Below are 7,549 nucleotides of genomic sequence, written 5' to 3'. Positions count from 1 at the left end.
TCCTACTGGTCCAGTTATCAAATGTCATTCAGGAAATTCAAATTACAAAAGTGAACAAATTTATTCTTTTTGAAATTAAAAAATCCAACATGCTGTCAATAGTTTTAGATTTGGTCAAATTGGATAATCGATGATAACTAATCAAGGGTATTGGTTGGTCGACAAAATTGAAATTTGGAATTATTTTATTTTATTTTTGGTTTTGTATGCGTCAATCATCATTGGAAATACTTTTAGAGTTAATCACTTACACAGACAATGTAAAGTTTTTTTACACTAACAATTAATTATATCTCTTAGTTGTGTCATATCATTGTTAAAAATAAATATATTTATAATGACATGACACAATTATGATATATAATTAATTGTTAGTGTAAATTTTACATTGATAGTATGTATGTGATTAACTTATACTTTTATTTGTGGTGTAGTTGGGTCTCTCGACGAAAAAAAATCGAAACCATAATTTGTTATTTTATGAAATTTTTTCTACTTTCTAGTTTCTACTAGGGTTTACCACATTAATTAATATAACACTTCGCAATATAATTCACATGCGTAACGAGTATCAGGGCAATAAAAACATTCAGAAATGTATCAGAATTCAGAGCTGTTGCATAAAATGTTGTAACAGTAGCAAATGACCATTAATTTTGAAACCATTCCCTTTAAAATGTTGAAAATTAAATCAATTAATTGTTGGATTTAAAGGAATTTTATCATTATTCAGTTTTTTTTTGCGCCTGTAGATTCACCTTCTTTATTATGAGCACGTGAATTACTTGTAAAGAATATTGCGTTAAATATTTTATCGACCATAAAGATCTTATCCGACACGAATAAAATAATTTTTTAGTAACAATATCTATAATTATTATAAAAATTCCGAGATTTCATTTCTTTTTTGTCTTTTTTTTGTTAACTTTTCCTTCGTAAAACTTACACACAGATTCGTTAAATATAAATTGGACTAAACTTTAATATGAAACCGTAGCTTCAAGGAATGCATAAGAAAAATGTTGAATTGAGTTTCTAAAAACATTTTGAAAATCTTTTCAAATTAAAACAGGTAAATAGGATAGACAAAATACATTGTCTTAAGAAAAAACTTGTTACTAACGGTAAAATGTTATAAAATATTAAATGTAGCAGCTCATGTCAGCTGCTCCATTGCAAATGATCATAATAATAAATAGTCTATTTAAAGTTATGTTAAAAAAATTGTTATTAATATTTTTTATAAGTCTCGTTATCATAAAATTAATATTGCCTTGGTCGTAGTAAAACAGGGCTCGGGATCCTTGGATCACACTTAAATGAGATTTTGAATTTAAGCATTATAAATAATATATATATTAAGAGTCCGTTTAAACTTTTTTCTTAAGAAATGTTTCTTAATAAAATAATTACTTTTTTAATTATTTCTTAAACGTGTTTGTTTAAACTTATTTGAAAAAGATTTTTTTTGTTTTTTTAAAAGAAAAAACTTTAATCTACATCTTTAAAAATTACTTTTTTTAAAAAAAGCAATTCTTTATATATATATATATATATATATATATATATATATATATATATATATATATATATATATATATATATATATATATTCTTTAAAATTTAATCAAATGAACCTTAAGTTATTTTAATTACTTAAACATGTAGATATTTATGACATAGTAAATGGTACTATTTAAATAAAAACTCTTTAATTTTATTGTTTTCAACATATCGTTAGTTTGAGTAGTATTAGACTCAATTTTCTTAAATAAAATTTCAATTTCAAATCTTATAAACCAAATAAATGTGTTGAGATAGGAGACATACCCCTTCAAATGTGGTTCGTCAAGTTCTTTATGAAAATTATTCACAAACAAAGACACTAAATTTAGGGATAATATCTTAAGTAGTTTAAGTTTTACTTTTTAATAGAAATTAAAATTTCACTTTAATAAATGTCAACATATATTATGCAAATTTTATTTGAAACTTTAATTTTATTTGAAAATAAATAAATAAATAAATAAAAACACATAAAATACCCTCTTTATAATATATTATAATACTTTCTTTGTTTACTATTAAAAAAACTAATTTTATGCATATTAAGAAATTAATTATTTACATTAAATTTTACTAATTCTATAACATTTTTTTTAAATTGTCTTTGTTATAAATATATATATATATAGGGAGCATATCAAGTAAGAAAGAATTTATTATGATAGATAAGAGGGTTATAAATATAACCCTTAGATTAATCAAGTGAGAGAAAATTTAGGGTTTAATCAAGTGAGAGGAAATTAATCTAAGGGTTATATTTTAACCCTCTCATCTCTCATAATAAATTTCCTCTCATAATAAATTTTCTCTCACTTGATATGTTCCCTATATATATATATATAAGTAATATATATAATTGAATAAATGAGATATATTTTATAGAAAGTATCTTTAAATGAAGTAAATATAGTTGACATTTATTTATATTTAAAAGAATTCTTATAATAAAGAAGAAAGGAGTATCAATTATTACAACAAACAAATATGTCTTTCTCTTTTAAAGAGTTAATAACTTGATAGCAACAGGTAACGTGTGAAAAAGAAAGTGAAAACTATATTTTGTTTCTTGTATTCCAGTATTCCACCCAATAATTGTATCCAGTGGTTTGTTTAAAATGGTATTTGGGAGCCTCAAATCCATGTTTATGGTTAAAAAATGGGATTTATTTCAATAAAATAGACTCAATCATGGTAATTTACCTAAGTTTTCTCCTTTAACTAATATGATAAATTACTAAGTTACTTATTTTTTTTAACATAATTCAACTGCGACTATGATTTATGAATCAAATCAATTTAAACTAAAACAGATAGTTATTTCTTTTTTATAACGTAAACAAAATTACATATATTTAATTCTTATAATAGAAGTCACTCTTAACAAACATACATCAATCATTAACAAAGTATTTGTTTCCAGGGATTTACTATTCACGAGTAAGGAAAGGCGAAGAAAATTACTGTTTGTTTCCGGTGATTTGCGACGACAGAAAGGCGAAAAAAAAGGAGGAGAAGCGTGGTTCTCGTCCTCGCACAAAAGCGAGAAAAGGAGAAGAAAGCCACGTAGGATTTGTGAAAACCCGAAAATGTCCCTGTCCCATGCATGCATAATCGGTTATACGAAGGAAGCATAATCGATTATGGTTGGCCACATAATCGATTATGGCCTTGCATAATTGATTATGCAAGGCCATAATCGATTATGTGGCCAAGCATAATCGATTATGCTGGGATATTTTCGCTTCCAGTGGAACCTAGAACGACTCGTTCTAAAAATGAATTTTATGTGCAAAATGCGAACTCAGAACGGGTCGTTCCACTTTGGGAACGGACTATTCCAGTTTTGGAACGGGTCGTTTCATAGATGGACGTTGTGGGTTAATTTGTAACCCCAGAACGGCCCGTTCTGATATGAGAACGGCCCATTCTAGGTATCAAATTTTGTTTTACAAAATATAATTTTCATGATATATTTTGTTATTATTATTTATTATTATAAAATATTATTATTTTCATTTTTATTAATATTATTATTATTTATTATAATTAGTATCATTATTATTTATTATGATTCTTATCATTTTTCTAATATTTATTATTATTCTTATCATTATTTATTATTATTTTAATAAATTATACCTATTAATATAATTTTATTGTAATTATTATTATTTACAATAAATAATATTATACTCATTTTTAATCCAACGATAAAAGTGTAAATTATATATTCATCTATTAAATTTTTAATTTTTATCTATCATTAAATTTAAAGCAAATATTTAAATTAAATTATTTTTAAATTAATATTTTATAATTTTTTTAGTTAAAATTTATATATTTATCTTTTAATTATAATAATTAAAAACTTTTTTTAACCAAAGGGCAAAATAATAATCTTACACAATTATCAATTAAAAAATTTATTTTTATCTATCACATCAATCAATTCACTCACAAACTTTCACAAACTTTCTCTACACTTTCCACTCACTTTCCCTTAATCCAAACAACCTCACTTTCCACTCACTTTTCCTTCAAATCCCTCCTTTTTCACTCCCCCTTTTCCATCCTCAAATCCAAACAAAGCCTAATCGTCAATTTTAATACTGTATGGATCATGTTGATAAATAAAAAACTTTTATATGTACACAATTCAAAAGGTTTCAACATTTATATTAAGAATTTAATTAATTGAAATAAAAAAAATTCATTTAAATATAATAGCCTTCATATTTTTAATATTTTTATATATTTTTTAATATTTAATACTTGGTAACTATTAATCTAGGAAAAGTTGTATGTATCTAATGCCCTAACATAATATTATAAGTATGTTTGATATATATCAAGTGACAAGAAAAGAAGAATAATATAAGAAAAATATTTTTAAGTTATTGAATAGCTTTTTATTTTTATATTGTTTAATGAATAATGAATGGTATAAACAAAGTAATATTAAGTTTATTAAATTTTTTAATATTAATTATTGTAATGAATTATTATTGTTTGAATAGGACAATAATAATAATAATGATAAAAATGATAACATTGATATCATAAATAATGACAATAATAACAAAAATAACATTGATAGAAACAAGATATATAACGTTAATAATAATGAATTTCAATAGTGGTGGTTAACCATAATAATTATAGGCGATAGTGATAGTAATAATAATAGTAGGTAACAATGGTAAGAATTGTAATAGTATTGCTATAATATCATGACAGTAAGTGTTTTTTGTATTTAGACAAAAAGTTGTTCAACTTTTATCTTTTCTTATATCTATAAATAACATATTTTTTAAAAAATATTTTGTATTAATAGTCATTGTTATATGTATAAATAATAATTTTTTTTTAGAAACGAAACAACGTATTCAAAGCATTGTTTATCTTTAAAATAAGCATTATTTATTGATATTTTTGGGGGTAGTATCTTTTATTGACCAAACATGAAATAGTTACATTTTTCTTTATAGTATTATAAACTTTACCAAAACAAATGAATACTATATTAATTAAAGATAATAAATAAGTTTTTACAGTAAAAATACTATTTACTAAAAAAATTACGGGATAATGTAAGTGTATTTCTTTAGTTAAAACGCACATTTTAATAATTATTATTCTTATAATTTTTAAATAATTACCGTTAAATTAATTAGCAATGAAACTTTAAACATGATCAAATGGATCAGGGGTGGTCACTACTAAGTGGTCACCTCAATTCTCATAACACACTCCAAAGCACACCTTAATTCTTTATCACACTCTCCAAAGCATCTGAAGGCGCAGAATTCACACAACAAAATAGCTGCACGACACGCTGATTATATATAAAAGAAAAATATGCGAAATTACTTTTTCAAATCGGGACTAAATTATAATTCCATTTTATGTGTTTCGTAAAATTAATTTATAAGTAGAGAGTTAAAAAAACTAAAAATTTATAGGCTACTTTGTAGTATTAAAATTATTTAATAAAATTAATTGATAAACTAATTAATAAATATAAAATTATATAAAATAATTTTTATATTTAAAGTGAGAAAATGACATAATAGATAAAATATTTTATAATTTACAAAGGAAAATTATTTTAATTAAATTAATAAAGATAAAAAAAATAAATAAAAACTGATAACTTATGAGATATATGTTATTTTAATTAGTTTATGAAAAATAGTCATAAACTTCTAAAATAATAAACTTGTATAAATAGGGTTAATTTTGACATTTTATAAGTCCTAAGAAAAATAATAAATGTGAGTCTATTGTATATCTTTTGATAATTATATTTTAGGTGTAAAATATTTATTGACTTTATCGATAATTAATTTTTATCAAAGAATTTGATTAATCACTTTAATTGAATACTCTCTAATTAAATGAAAATTAAATGAAGTGCATGATTAAAAATTAATTATATGTTTTATTTAATTATTTTGGGAAAAAGAAAGTGTAACCACGATTTATTTGATTAATTAATGGGTAAGATATGAGTTAAGAAGTTTCATGAAGAGTTACTTCAAATTTATTTTTATGTCTTTCATTCCTTCTTATGTTTATGTGATTTGAATAACTTGGACAATTAAAGACATTAGAGAGCATCCCAAAGTGATTAAAAATAATTAATTGAGTTATTTATAAACATGAGCTCTTTAATTAAATGAAGAGTGTGATTAAAAATTAATTATATAATTTATTTAATTATTTTGAAAAAAAGGAAGTTTCATTGAAGAATAACTCATAAAAATATTGGTGTAAAATAACGGTTGATTTTTATGTTTAATTACTCTTTATAGTTTTATAACTTTTAGCTTTTAAATAGTATTTTAGTCTATACATTTTACAAGTCAAATATTTATTATATATAACTAAAATCTATAATAAATTATATATAAATAAATATTATATTTGAATATATAAATTATTTTTAAAATTAGTATAAATAGATATTTTTAAAATATAAAATATATTTTATATATGTTATTTTTGTTTCAATTTAGTCATAACATCTAGCTAAGATAAAGTTTACAAAACTAAAAAGATTTTAAAAAAGAAATAACACACACATATATGAAATTAAATGAAATGTTATTAATTATAGAATAAAAAATAAGAGTTTTGATTACTTTTCCAGTCTTTTTAAATTTCGTATACTTTATTTTTCCTATAGTTAAAAATATTATTATTTTAATTTTTAAAGTTTTTTTTGTTCGTGTAACACTCCAAGATTTATAAATAAATTGATAAGAGTTTTAAAATAATTAATTGGGTTATTTATAAATATGAGAAGTGCATGATTAAAAATTAATTATATGTTTTATTTAATTATTTAGGGAAAAGGAACTGTAACCACGATTTCTTTGATTAACTAATGGGTAAGATATGAGTTAAGATGTTTTATGAAAAGTTACTTCAATTTTATTTTTATGCCTCTCATTCCTTCTTATGTTTCTTGATTTGAAAAACTTGGACAATTAGAGGCATTGGAGAGCATCCCAAAGATCCATACCCTTCTTCTAATGTCCATCGAGGTAAGTAGGGAGTAAATAGTCTCATTCTAAGGTTAAGACGTATATTGGACAGTGAGATTCACCTCCAATCTATTTCTCTATCTTATATGTTGTAGGGAGCAATCTCAATTTCTGACTATGACTTGTATTCATGTGCTCCTATGCTTCTCTTGTATTCTAATTGAAGTAATTGCTAAGTAGTTATGTTTAATTATGTGTAATTACTTGAAATTGTTGAAATTGCAAGTCCTCGTGAAGAATCTAGGGATAGAGAAAATTGAATTAGTATGAAATAATTAATCTTAATGTGAAAAGGTATGAAATTGTTGGTTGATAGATGTATGCTTTGGAATTTAAAACACTTTTATCGATTCAAATTCGAGATTTGGTTAAGTACAAGTTTTTTGTGATTGTTTGCTGCCTACAATTCAGAGATTTTGGTGTGGTGCCAGGCG

This window comes from Cajanus cajan, chromosome 4 (assembly GCF_000230855.2).
Source record: "Cajanus cajan strain Asha chromosome 4, NIPB_CcT2T_4, whole genome shotgun sequence".
Classification (NCBI taxonomy): Eukaryota; Viridiplantae; Streptophyta; class Magnoliopsida; order Fabales; family Fabaceae; genus Cajanus; species Cajanus cajan.
Note: the sequence above shows the minus strand (reverse complement) of the source record.